Genomic DNA, 14,354 nt, shown 5'->3' with positions numbered 1-14,354 from the left:
CATAGCTGTTCATCTATTTCTTGAATCACAATGGGGAAAGTGTAGATATTATCTTGTATTTAAGTTTGCTTCAGAAAGGGAACTTTATAGGGGCACCTGGATGGCTCAGTCAGTTAAGCGTCTGACTCCTGATTTCATCTCAGGGTCATGGGATCGAGCCCCACATCAGGCTCCGTGCTCGGTGGGGAGTCTGCTTGAGATTCTCTCCCTCGGCCCCTCCCCCCACTCATTACCTCTCTCTCTCAAAAAGAAATAAATCTTTTTTAAAAAGGGGAACTGTATAGTCATTCTTTAAAGTGTGTAGTAGTTCATTCCTCGCCCCCCCCCAAAAAAAAACCAAACAGAGCAGAATTTGTAATGATAGGGTTATAAAAACAATGGCACCCACAAAGGAATCCAGCCTGAGCTGCCTACTGCGTGCAGGCTGGAACAGGCAGGCAAGCTTAGCTGTGAGGACTGTTTCGCCTGTAGCGCCTAAAGGTTACATTTGCATTTGTAATCACTGCCCTGTCACATTTTGATAAATTGAAGAACAGCTAGATCTTTCACTTGAAAAACTTCAGTCCCCTTGCGGTAAAGAGTAAGCGGTTTGTTTTCCAAACTGATGGCTCCAATTGCCATGTCTCCTCCATTCTTTGTTAGCAATTGAGAGAGTGGTCAGGTTTGGGAAATTCCTGCTGTAAGATGAAGTAGCTCATGTGACGCCCACGCCCAGAGGATGTTTACATTTATATCACTGTCCTTGGGAAATCTTGTTTTTCCCTTCAGGAACATTTGTGCTTTGGCCAGCAGACCTCAACTCCCATGAGGACTAGAACCTGAACTACCTTCTGATGTCTCCTGTCCTATCACAGCAACCATTTTTATACAATTGCCCAGGAACTTCAATTAAAGTGGAAGATCTCCATTTGGAACAGAAAACCAACCAGGGAAATTCCAAAAGGGCTGATGAGGTCATGAACCAGAGTTTCCAGGGTGACAACACAGAGATTTCCTCATTCCTCCTCTAAAACACCTTTCAAAAAGTACCAAACACCCCACAGGCTGATAGGAGTGGCCAAAACCACTTTCCTCCCACCTGGATGATCAAAGCACCTCTATTTATTCCAAGAGTCCCATGAAGAAACTTGCCATTCACAGAAAACCAAGGTGCAGTTCGAGGATGATGGAGTGCTGAATGCTGTGTCCAGCACCAAGCGAGAAGCAAGGAATGAACCCCAAAGAGAAGGAACCAGCAGCAGCCAGTCTGACCCCAGCTCACTTGCTGTCATCATCCTCTCCTCCCCTCACGATTTCTGGGTCCCCAGCTGATTCCACTCTTGTCTCCTAAGCCCAGTCTTTCCTTTGCCTCCTGCACTTGGCCTCCTAGTAATCGGGGAGCCGGAACTTCCTAAGATTGTGATTAGAAGAATCTTGGGATTTTAATGAGGAGCCTAGTGTTTTTTCAACTGTATGAGAGCAGTTAGAAAGAGAGTCTTAAAAGAGAAAAATGAAAAAATGCCTGAACTTGGAGGGGCGGGGAATGGGTAAGGGATACAGGTATGAAATTTAATGGGAACCAGGAAACCCTTAACTGATTTCTAGAAATGGAAGTGGGCACCTTGAGGAGACGGGGGTGGGGGTGGGTACTGTTAATGAAAGCCAAGTAAAAGGGAAATGAGGGAGAAAAGGAGGATGATTAATGAAAATTTGGGATCATATGGCTCAAGAAAATCATTCCCTGGCTATCAGTTTTATAGGATGTTCTCCTTTTTGCCCAGTACCTCCCAGCCAGTGCCAGCTAAGCCCCCTCCCTTTTATTCCTACAGCATATTTGCATAGCAGTCTAGAGTCTGTGAAGGAAGAGGTGGGATAGGAGGGCTCTCCAGCTGGCAGTTCCCTGCATCCTGTGCAAATCTCTCTTGCTGTTGCTGCAAAATTATGGTCTGTGACCCTGGGGGATATGGATCTTTCCCTCCCTTGGTAGAATCCCACCCAGAGGCAGGGGTGTTCCTGAAAATAAAGGTACATGGACCAGGCAACACATGGGTGGGGGAGAGAGTTAAACTTGGTGCATAAGCTGGTCACCCAGACATCCTAGAGATAAATTATAAATGTGGTATCATTGAAGAGAGGCCATCATTGAGTTCGTTATCAGTTTTTGCTGTATAAAACACCACTCTCAAAGTTAGTGGCTTAAAACATCAAATATTTATTTTTTAGCTCACAGTTCCATGGGATGGCTAGGAGGGCTGGATAGCTAGGGTAGCTCTGCTGGTCTGGACCAACTCAATTGATTTTTGTGGTCTGCTGGTGGCTTGGCTGGAGTTGGATGATCTAGGGAGGGGGCATCTCACATGTCTGGCAGTTGGCCAACTGGTTGTTGGTTTAAGAGGGCCTCCGCCAGGACTTCTTGTCTGCACTCCATGCGGTCTCTCATCCTCCCACAGGCTAACCCAAGCCTTATCACAGAGCAGCAGTGTCCAAGAGAGTGAGAGCAGAAGCTGCAAGACCCTTGAGGCTGAGGCTCAGATCTCACACAGCCTCAATTCCACTACATTCGAGGAGTGGGGAAATAGACTTATCCCCTTGATGGGGGGATCTACAAGGAGCCTGTGGTCATTTACAGTATCCCACCACTGATGTTCTAGGGTTGAATCTGCTTTGGTTGACTATGCCATGTTGGACCACCACTTTTTCTCCTCGAGCTCCATTTTTATCTCTCATCACCTGGAAAATAAGAGACATGAATTAGATCATCTCTGAGGTCCCTTCTAGCTCTTAAATTTCATGATAACAAGAATTATAACTTAGCAACAAGTATTGGGGAAGATGTAGAGAATTTGGAAAACTTGTGCATTGTTGGTGGTAAGGTAGAATGTTACAGCCCCTATGGAAGACAGTAGAGGGGCACCTGGCTGGCTCAGTCGGTAGAGCATGTGACTCTTGATCTCAGGGTTGTGAGTTTGAGTCCCACGTTGGGGATACAGATTTCTTAAAAATAAAATCTTAAAAAAAAAAAGAAGAAGGAAAAGAAAACAGTTGAGGTTTCTTAAAAAAATTAAAAATAGAACTTCCATGTGATCTAGCGACCCTACTTCTGGATATTTATTGAAAAGAATTGAAATCAGGATCCCGAAAATATATTAGCACTCCCATGTTCATTGCAGCACTATTCACAGTAGTCAAGATGTAGAAATAGCCTAAATGTCCTTTTATGGATGAATGGATAAAGAAAATGTAGTTTATACACACAATGGAACATTATTCAGCCTTAAAAAAAAAATCTGCAATATGCAGCAACATGGATAAATCTAGAAGACATGATACTAAGTGAAATAAGCCAGTCACAGAAGGAACAAATACTGCCATGATTCCACTTATATGAGGTGTCTAAAGTAGTCAAACTCATAGGAGCAGAGAATATAATGGTAGTCGCCATGAGGACTTGCAAATCAGTGAGTGTAATGTTTCCCTCATACAAGATGAATACATTTTAGAGATCCACTATGCAACACTGTGACTATAGTAAACAATAAAATGTATTTATTGTACCCTTAAAATTTTGTTAAGAGAGTAGATCTCATATTAAATGGCCTTACCATAATAAAATAAAGATAAAAACAAATTATAGCTTAGATCTGTTGAGTATATCATGTATCAGCACAGTTTTAAGTGCTTTACAGGTAATAACTCATGACATGTAATCCTCACAGCTATCCTAGAAGTCCCAGTTTACGGGATAGGCAACTGAGGCACAAATTGGTTAAATAACTTGCCCCATGTCACAGAGCTAGTGTAGCAGAGTCAGAATATGAACACAGTTCCCTGACTCCAAAACCCATCGTCTTAACTGCTAGGCTGTGTGGCCTGCCTGGAGCATCACAATTCTTACATAAAGTATTGAATAACAACAGTGCATTAAAGCTTATTTACCTTAGGACTGTTCCTTAATGTATTCCTGTGTTTTTAAAAGTTCTTTTCCTGAAACTCAAGTGGTTAAACATAATTCTCCTCTCATATTCCTTTTCTTATAATTTTATCCATCCATCCATCCGTCCATCCACCTGTCCTTTCATTCAACAGATATTTCTTAAATTCACATTAATGTGAGAATGTGTCATGACTAAGTCATAGTAGCTTGGCACTTTTTATGTTTTCACTCTTGCCTCAATTTCCTTTCCTCTGGATTTTAGGTTAATATTATAGCCATATCACAGAGAAGTTAAATCATAAAAGTATCATAAAACTGTTTGTATTTATGCTAAATCATTTTGGAAAGATAAGATATATGTGTGTACACTTATAGATGTTTATAGATACACATATATACAGGATGAAAGAAGGAGGAGGGAAGAGAAGGAGAAAGAGATTGAGAATTATAGTGCAAGTATTTTATTTTATTTTATTTTTTTAAAGATTTTATTTATTTGCTAGAGAGAGAGTACAAGAAGGGGGAGCGGCAGGCGGAGGGAGAAGCAGGCTCCCCGCTGAGCAGGGAGCCCGAAGTGGGACTCAATCCCAGGACCCTGGGATCATGACCCGAGCTGAAGGCAGCCGCTTAACTGACTGAGCCACCCAGGTGTCCCTAGTGCAAATATTTAAAAACATTAACATTTTTGACAATCTGGCTCCCACCAAGAATTCTTTTCACTATTTTTGTGAGTTTTGTGTAATTCTGAGATTTTTTTAAATTAAAAGAAATACATGTGCATTTGAAATTTTGGTAGATTTTGTCAAATTGCCTGCTATCGAAACTGCAAATACTCTCTCCCACCACCAGCAATGCACGAAAGTGGCACTTGATATTTACAAAATATACTCACATACTACACCAGAAGAATTTATTATGACTCATATGAGTAGGCAAAGGTATTTTCTCCGTTTTACATAACTGAAGCTTCCAGCAGTGTAGACAGTAAAAGGAGTGGTTAAGAACACAAGGTTTTGAAATAATAATTATATGCTATTTCTCCCTAATCAGGCTGGCAAACATAAGGTTTGAAAATACTGAGCATTGGCAGGGTTGTAAAGAAATGAAAACTCTTACAGTCTGTTGGAGGGCGTGTAATTTAGTGCAATCATTTTGTGGAGCAATTTGGCAATATTTAATACAGTTGAAGATGTGCACAGCCTGCAACCCAGCAATCCCATTTTGAGATATGTGTCCTAGAGAAACTTACACATACACAGCTGCATTCCCAGCCATGCCCTTTGTGATAGTAACAATGGGAGACAAACTAAATGCCCACCAAGAGGGGAATGGTTGAACACATTGTGGCCATTTCCTACAATACTGTAATTAAAATAAAAGTATTAGAACTATAGTTTTAACATAGAAAAAAACTCAAAAACATAATGTTGAGTAAAGAAAGCAAATTGCAGAAGGAGATGTACCCTCTCTGTGCATTTTTGGGAATGTTATGTATGGTTTGTGGACATACATACGTGTAAAAGGAGTATGAAATCTTTCCCAGGGAGTATATGGTACCAGCTTCAATAGAATGGTTATTTGGGGGAAAGGAAGTGAGAGGAACAGAGTGAAAATGTCTAAAAGGGGGATTCATCTGTATTTGTAACACTTTATTGCTAAAAAAAAAGATATAAAGTAAATATGACAAAAATATTACCATTTGTTAAATTCAGAGTACTAAGTACATCGGTGTTTTTAGATTATTCTCTTTGTTTTTTTTGAGTGTTTAAAATATGTCATAGCAAAAGAAAAAAGTAGGGAACAATGAACATGAGCCTTAAGATTCAAAATCCTGGGTTCAAATCTCTAACGCTTGCCAGTTGTATATTATTGGGTTGTTTGCTTAACATCGGTGGACTTCAAATTCGCCATGTGTAAAATGGGGGATAGTATTGATTACTTTGAAATGCTGGTTTCAAGACTGAATGTGATGTATATAAAGCTCTACCACAATGCGCTAATAGGTGCTCAAAACTAGTCGTTAGTAGATCCAGTAATTCTCAACCGGGAACAATTTTGCCCCCCTCCCCGCCAACAGGAGACATTTGACGGTGGCAATGTCCAGAGACATGTCTCATTGCCACAACTAGGAGACACTAATGACATCTAATAAGTAGAGGCCAGAGATAATGCTAAACATCCTATGATGCACAGGATAGGTCTCCCACAGCAAAGAATTATTTGGCTCCAAATTTCAGTAGTGTCAAGGTTGAGAAATTCTGCTCTGTCAAAGTGGCCCGATTTTAAACTGGACCTCCTGATTCCCAGTTGAGTGCTCTTGCCTCTACAACACATGACGTTATAAGACCACAGCCTTTCTATTAAATGACTTGCGTAACTGGTGATGGGTATTTACCCTCATTCTAGCCAATCAGCTTCCCACTGGGTAAAAATATACTACTGAGCAGAACAAGGGCCTGGCATATAAAAGGTCTTCATAAATATTTATTGAATGAATGAATGAACAAGTCAATGAATGAGGGCAACCTCTTAAATTGTGAAGATCTAGTCATGACCCTTGGCATAATTTCTTTGATTCCCCATTCATATGAAATGAGGGTCTACTCAGTTTCACTTTCATATATAAAGAGAAGAACCAGAAAACAAGGGAGTGGGAAGTCCTCAGAGCCTGGTAGCCCGTATCAGAGGGGTCTTCAAACAACAATGGACAAATCTTCCATTGGCCCTTGTCAAGACACATCCAGAATTTGCTGAGACACAGAACCCTTCAGCTTCAATTTACCATGGCCACACAAAGTAAAGTGAAAAATTAACCTAAAGATGAAGAGCATAATTATGACACTTAAATCTCATTGGATTCTAGCACAGTTTATGGAAAAGTACTTATTATGTTAATACAACATCATGAATAAATACAGTTTCTTACAACTATTTACTCTTTGTTTTATCCCAGGCACTGATTTGGGGGAACCCAGACATTGTGGTTGTTCAGAGGACAACTATGAGTCCCTTCTGTCATCTTCTTCACCATTGATTTTCAAGAGGGTAAGTACCATTTCTTTCTGAATGTTTGCTTTGGCAACACTGAAGCTCTTACCAGTTGCTTCAAAGGATATAAAATATTTTGAAATAATCCAGACATATTCCAATTTCTACTTATGTACGTATATATCCAACTGGACCTAAAGGAGAGGAGTTTCCACAAACCATACGGTATAGTAAATGCAAAAGGCACAGTAACTAGTCTTTGCTTCTAGTCCTGACTTTCCACATTTAACTGGCTGAGTGACCTTGAGAAGGTTACCTAAGCTCTCAGTTTCCTCATCTGCAAAATGAGAGGTTTGGATGTCATCACTGTGAAGTGACTAAGGGGATGTGGTTGGAGGTCAATCATGTTTGTGTGTGGAACCAAGATGGCAGACTTCTGCAGAGAAGGGGCTGTGCCCAGAGATCCCAAATCAGACAGCACCAGACCATGCTCAAAGCTCTGGACTGTGAATCAGAAAAGCATTCAACTGTGCTTTTCACAGTTGCCAGAACGGCATCCGTGGCATTTCAGGCTTTCTAGGTTGTGTGCCTAAACCCTCAAGGAGTCACAGGCAGCCCTGAAGAGACTTCTATCTTGAAGGACAACTAAATCCTGGCTTTGAAATACAAATAGTGTCTCCCAGTACTGCCTGCAGAGACTTCCCACCAGGACCAGTCTAATTGCTCAGTGGGGTGACTGTTGTTCTGCTCCAGAGCTTCACCAGATACTATTTTCTGGCATCAAATAAAGGGAAGTGGAGCTTTAAGAACATAGTGTTCCTGCTGTCTGCTGTGGGTCAGATATAAAACTCTCCTCCCAAATCACAGGCAAGGCATTGGATGTGATGTGTCAGGTAAAATACTAACAAGTGCCCCTTCGTGAGAGAACCACTCGCCCATAAAGGGCATTCCAGACAACACCCACTGCTGGCCAGGGATGGATGTGGGCTTTATTTGATTTGGGGTTGATTTATTTGTTTGTCTTGCTTCTAGAACAGCATAAGTTGGATTTAATGTCTTGAATACTGAATCCAATACTTCTAGGTTCACTGACTTGTTATTATTTTGCATTTATGAAGTATATGTCAATGCACTTGGCACTTTACAATGACTCATAAAAAGGCATGATCCTGGCTGTTGAGCATATGGTTGCTACCAGTTGAATTACTGCCTAGGTGAAAATGATCACAGGACAGATCTGGATATCCTTTGCCCAGAAAACAACTATATATCTGTGTTCCTCGTTGCATCTTAATCCAGACAGAGGTGTGGTAGCTGCTGCTACCATTTTGATATCCATATCCTAATGCAGTAGATGCAGCATATGGTTCCTGAAACTTAGGAAAAGCTTGGCAAACATGGATGGATGGATGGATGGATGGATGGATGGATGGATGGATGGATGGATGGGGAGCTCTCTTCTCAGTGGACATATGTCATTTCCCATTTGTCCCTCCACCTAATGACTTTATTTATGCATTTACAAACCTTGTGGTTATAGAGCTGGTTGACTTGGAAAGGAACTGTTATGTAAGTGGCCTTTTGCAATGGAGATGAGATCAATATATCTATGATGTGGACAGAAGCATAATGAGAAATAGATTACCCCAACTCATGTGAACTTGTTAACAATATTATATCAATATCAATTTCTTGGTTTTAATTACATAAGATGTTATCACTGGAGAAAGCAGGGTGAAGGGTACAGGGGAAATCTCTGTACTATTTTTGCATCTTCCTGTGAGTCTATAATTCAAAAAAGAATCACATGAACATCATCTACACATCTTTGTAGCTACCTCATTGCCTACATCTTCCATTCACTGGGCCCTCCACTAATAATAGCAAGCCCAAATGTGTCCATTCAGGACTTCCAAAAAAGCAGAAGCTAAAATAGAATTAGACATTTGAGAGATTTATTGGGGGAAATGCCTGGGAAACATAAAGTGAGAGGGAGTCAGGCAGGAAGAATCTTCAAACTGCCAGGCAGTTCTAATACCTGTGAAAGGAGAAAGGGAGGAGGGATTGGGGAGGAAGAGCCTCAGACTACAGAGAAAAGGTCAGAGAAAAATTTCACCCAAGCCAACGAGGAGTCGCCAAGCAAACTTAACTGTGAGAAGCGTCCCACTTGGGGAAGGGTGGCCCATTTTAGTACCTCCACCAAGTTTAGTCCTCACTGGAGCAGCCTGGAAGCAGCCTGGCCTGGGACGAATATTGGATGAATCCAAAAGTGCAAAGACTACTGGAGGCTGTCAGTCAGTTACGCTTCCAGAGCAGGTTCTCTTAAAGGGAGAGCTGAGCCTCCAAGGCCATCATACCAGCCAATGTTTTTCAGTCCTCTGGTCTTTCTATCCAGTCCTTAGTGACCTCGACCCCTTGTCCCTCAGTGGGACACATACTCTAATTCCCAAACCAGAGTGAACTCCACCAGCTGCTGCTTCTACATATACGCTCCCTGCCTATTCAGTGCAGTTTTTAAAAAAGTCATAGAACTGAGCCAGTTTATCCACCATATGTGTCATCCAACATCAGGTGGCCCTCATTTCCCCCAGTATCTTTCATTGTCCTTCTCCTGTTGACTCCATGTCACACTGCTCACTGTGTTTATTGCAACCCTGTTGCACTTTGATCGAGTACTTCCATGCTGCCCATGCTCTGGCTATTTGCCAGATGGCTTTCCCCCATGAGCTCCCTAAGGGCTCCTCCTCTCACCATCTCCACATCTATAGCTTTCTTGATCCTCTCCTCCTTTCTTTAAGTGTTGAAGGAGGAAAGGCTCTTCTCCTCCAATGCCTCATCTTGCCTTCCATGATCTTTCACCTTGTCTGTCACCCCCTCATTCTCCAGATATTCTCTTCCTTTGGCTTCTAGGCCATGCTGTTCTCAATTCTCTTCCTATCTGTCTGACTTTATTCTTTCTGACTTCTTATTGCCTCTAAATGTAAATGTTCCCCCAGGATTCTGTCTTTATCACTCTTGATTTGACTCTACATTCTCCCTTGACATTCTCCTCCATTTCCATGATTTTGACTCTCCATGCTCTGCAGAAACTCTAGGTCCCCACTCTAACTTCCCTCTCATACTCAAGTTCCTCAACAATGTCCCTATGCATCTTGCCAGAGCTTCAAATTCTGTGCCTGCACTTCCCTCCCAGACACTCTTCTCCTCCCAGCTCTCCCGTTTCTCTTCATGAGACTCCATTCTGTCACTCACCTGGATTGGAATCTTAGTCAACTTGACCCTCCATATCTATCCCTCTGGCCTTCTTCTACAGAGCCTCTCCCAGACTCTCCGTGCCCATGGTCACTGCCCTCGTTCCAGCCTTCACTACCTGTCCTGTGGGTTCCTACAGACATCTCTAAAGTGGCCTTTCCACCTTGAGTCTTTCCTCCTTCCAGGCCATAATAGTCACCGATGGCAGTTTTATTTTCCTAAAAGCATAGCTTTCATTATATTCCTTTTGTGCTGCAGAATCTTTGATGGCTCTACATTGTGTACTCAACTCCTTCCTGCCTAGTAGCTAAAAATAATCTTCTACCAACTAAACTACCGTGGTATTTTTTTCCGAATGCCTTTATTTTAGCACTTATTAACTGATTACTAACAGGCTAATTCTCCCAGCTCCGTGCCCCACCCCTCACTGAACCCCAAAGAAATAAAGGTGTGTGTGTGTGTGTGTGTGTGTGTGTGTGTTATTCTTGTTCCTAACCTATTTCTCTATGTTTTCACCTGGAGCAACCAGCCTCCTAGAAGGGACACAAGAGTAAAGCATTCTGTTGGGTTCTTCTCTTAAATAGTGTGGTGATTAAGAGTAAGGCTCTGGGATCCATTTGCTTGGTTTCAAATCCTATAACCTTTGCACATGTAATTTACCTCTCTGAGTCTTGGTTTCTTCATCTATAAAATAGGCTAATAATTGTATATGTGCCATAGGATTATTATGATGACTACCTCAAGTAATGCACGTAACAGCCTTAGAACCATGCTTGGCAGCTAACAGCACTCAGTGTTAGCTATTGTTATTACCATCATCATTATTGTTTTATCATGCTTGCGGCATGACATTATCCACAGCTTAATTAGTCACTGTTTGGCACAAGAGACTAACTTGGGAATTATACACAACTGGTGAATTAATATCCTGAGTACTTCCACTAAGACATCAGGCTAATAATTTTTGGTACTTGAGATAACCCATGATGGGTCCCAGAGGATCCTGAAACCAAGAGTCTACATTTTTCCGAGTAAGAATGGATTTTTTTTTAACTTGTAGCTCTCCATAGTTTAATGTAGCAGCTTCCAGTACTGGACAACAGTAAGCTGAACTGAAGAAGGAAAGAAAGTCCTGTTGACACAGAAATCTGGTCCCCCACATATGAGATAACACACATGATTAGGCTGTAAATGAGACTAAGGACCTGGCAAAGATGGTAAAAGATAAAACATAGGAAGAGGGAGGGGCTGTATTAGAGGAAGTTTTAAAAAAGCAATTCAAAATATGAAAGTCAATTCTAACAAAGACATTAAAATGAGGGTTAAAACCGGGCAGCTAGATGGTTGTACAACATAGCAAATATAATTAATGCCATTGAATTGTACACTAAAAGTGGCAAATGTTATGTTATATATATATGTATGTGTATATATATATATATATTCACACAATAAAAAAGTAAATACACACACCAGAAAAATGAGATAGCTAAAATGTGTAGCAATTTATAATAATAGTTTTATTTTAGATATGTTTTATATATGACAGATCTGTGTATGTCAGTTTAGTGTCCATTGGGCATCTACTATGTACAAGCACTGCACTTGGTATGTTTTATCATGATATGTAGCTATATTTTTTATATGTTAGTACGCACATGATCATTACTGTTGATGAAAGAATGATATTATCCATGAAAGGGTAAATGGCTATCAATGCAATCATCATAGACCTGTGGGCAAAGTACAGCTGTCTTAATTGAAGCACAAGAAAAATAAAGACCTTACTTCAAAATTATTTGAAAAGAACCTTCTGCTTTAAACTTAGAAAACTCAAGTATGAGCCAACCAGCACCTATGTTATTATTCTTAGAAGATCGAGTGTGTTGTTTCTTCCCATCTAACTGTGCGTGAATTGAGTCTAACAACAATCACTAAAGAAGGCTGCAAATTAACAGCAAAGTCACAACAGAACCTTAGATTCACGTAGGTAATATCACCCTCACTTACTGAGAATCCTGGTTGCTTTTGGACTTCTCTGCATATTTAGGGAGAGGAAGGGATGATGACTCTGGCTGATATAAATGATTGTCTTAGAGTCTGTCCCTAACTCTCTTTCCCTAGCTGGAAGAGAAAAAAAAGAATAAGAACAGGAGTAGTGATGCTATGGAAGACCTTCTTATAATGGGAAGGAGAATCAAGCAGACTTACAAAGAAAGGTAGGCAGGTTATAATTTGGTTAAATTTGATTTTGGTAGCAACATTGAAAGCTTTGGTAGACACGAAAGTTTATTTTTAGTGTAAGATGTAATATATATTTGGAAGAGCACATATATATAGTTTATAGTATAATCATAAAGCAAATGAATATGTAACCACTTCCCACGTCAAAGCATGGGACATTGCCAGCCCCTCAGAAACTCCAGCCCCCCACTGCAAGTTCCTTCTTGATCATACCTCCTTCTTCGATATTGATAACCATTTTCCTGGATTTTATGGTCATCACTTCCTTGCTTTTCTTCAGGGTTTGTTTTTGTTTTGTTTTTTTTTCATTTGTGTCTTGTTTCTTTTCTTCAACATGATGACTATAAGCTTTATCCGTGGGATGCATTCATTTTCTTTACAGTCTAATATTCCATTACGTAAATAGAATACAAAGTATTCCTGCTGATGAATCCGTGTTTGCTGCTGTGAACATTTTGTCGTGTGCCCTATGCCCATGCTCACAGATTTCTCTCAGGCGGTACTTCTACTTGAGAGCTCATCACCTTCCCCAGCAGGTTCATAGATGACAAGGCTCCACCCTCAGAGTGTCTGATTCAGTGGAACGTGGGTAGCATTTGAGAGTTTACATTTCTAAGAAGTTCCCAGGTGATGCTGATGCTACCAGCCAAGAATAGGGACCGCACTTTGAGAGCCACTGCTTAAGTTATTGGGGGGGGGTCGAGGAGCATGCATCTGTTCAGCTTCACTAATTAATGCAAAACTACTTTCCATAGTAGTATCTTTACGTTTCCACCAGCAGTGTATGAGTGTCCCATTGTTCTGTCGCACCCATACCAACACTTGTTATTGCCAGACTTCAATTTTTGCCAAGTCAGGGGGTATAGAAGGGGGTCTCTCATTGCATCTTGTTTTGCATTTCCTTAATTCCAATGAATTTGAGCACTGATTCGCCATTTGGGTTTCTTTTTTTGTGTGAAGTCTCTATTCCAGTCGTCTGCCCATTTTTGGTGGGCTATCTGTCTTTTTTCTTACTGATATGTCAGATATATTTATTGAAAAGACCACAATAAAATTTTCATTAATTAATGCTTCAAACTTTTTAAAAAGTCTCAGTATAGTTAATAGAATGAAATCTCCTTTAGTAAGAACAAGAATATAATATGAAATAGAAGTCTTTAGTCTCTCTTTTGCAAATGACTTCATGGAAAATAAGGGTGTTTTCTCCAAACAAGTTATCAGCTGGAGAGGCCAAACCACATAGAGGAAATATCAGCATTCTTGATGCATTCACTGAGACTGTGTCTGTAAGCACAAGGCCATCTTTAAATGATAATAATGCAACTGAAATAGATCATTCAAGGAAAGGAGAACTATTATTGAGGCCAACATGGCCATCGACACTTGTTAGCTTGTCTCTGAAGAACAAAATTCTGAGCAGCAAAAGCTTAAAGTAAATGAAATTGTATCCAATTCTCAATTTAATGAAAATGCTTTGGGCTCTGGGCCAGAGAATAGATTCGAACCATGGATGGGAATTTTTTCAGGGCCTTAAATTTAAATGACTAAAACTATTTCTAAAGCAATATTCTACTCAATCTTTTGGAATGAAAATGGGGTTTTCAGTTTTTTTAAAAACTCTCTTTCAATGGAAGGATGGAATACAAGATCTTGGCCCTTAGGTGGTCCAGAAAAACAGACACTTCGTTCTAGTGCATACTCCACATGGAGTAGATGCCTATTATAGGCACACACACACACACACACACACACACACACTCTCTCTCTCTCTCCACATAAAAATATACACACAGACACCGTCTATACACAGTATAAGTACCCATGTGTGTGCACACACATACAAACACACATGCACATATATACACAGACTATTAAATACACATATGTATCTGTACACAAACATTCACACTTTGTGAAGGAAAACCTGAAGCAAAGACTCATATATGTCAACTTAGTA

At 40.6% G+C, this 14,354-nt stretch overlaps 1 long non-coding RNA gene across 1 annotated transcript in view; it reads left to right on the top strand.

The window, feature by feature from the left end:
• The window catches only part of LOC115944040 (uncharacterized), an 892,253-nt gene extending 885,013 nt beyond the window's left edge, over positions 1 to 7,240 (top strand). Inside the window, exon 8 of the long non-coding RNA XR_014140819.1 lies at positions 6,867 to 7,240. This is a non-coding gene — a long non-coding RNA (uncharacterized LOC115944040). The remainder of the gene's footprint in view (positions 1 to 6,866) is intronic.
• The last annotated feature ends 7,114 nt before the right edge of the window (positions 7,241 to 14,354 follow it).

Source organism: Leptonychotes weddellii, chromosome 16, assembly GCF_054177405.1.
Source record: "Leptonychotes weddellii isolate Sample4059 chromosome 16, ASM5417740v2, whole genome shotgun sequence".
NCBI classification, from domain to species: domain Eukaryota; kingdom Metazoa; phylum Chordata; class Mammalia; order Carnivora; family Phocidae; genus Leptonychotes; species Leptonychotes weddellii.
The sequence above is the reverse complement of the archived record's forward strand: the minus strand, read 5'-3'. Positions and strand labels throughout refer to the sequence as shown.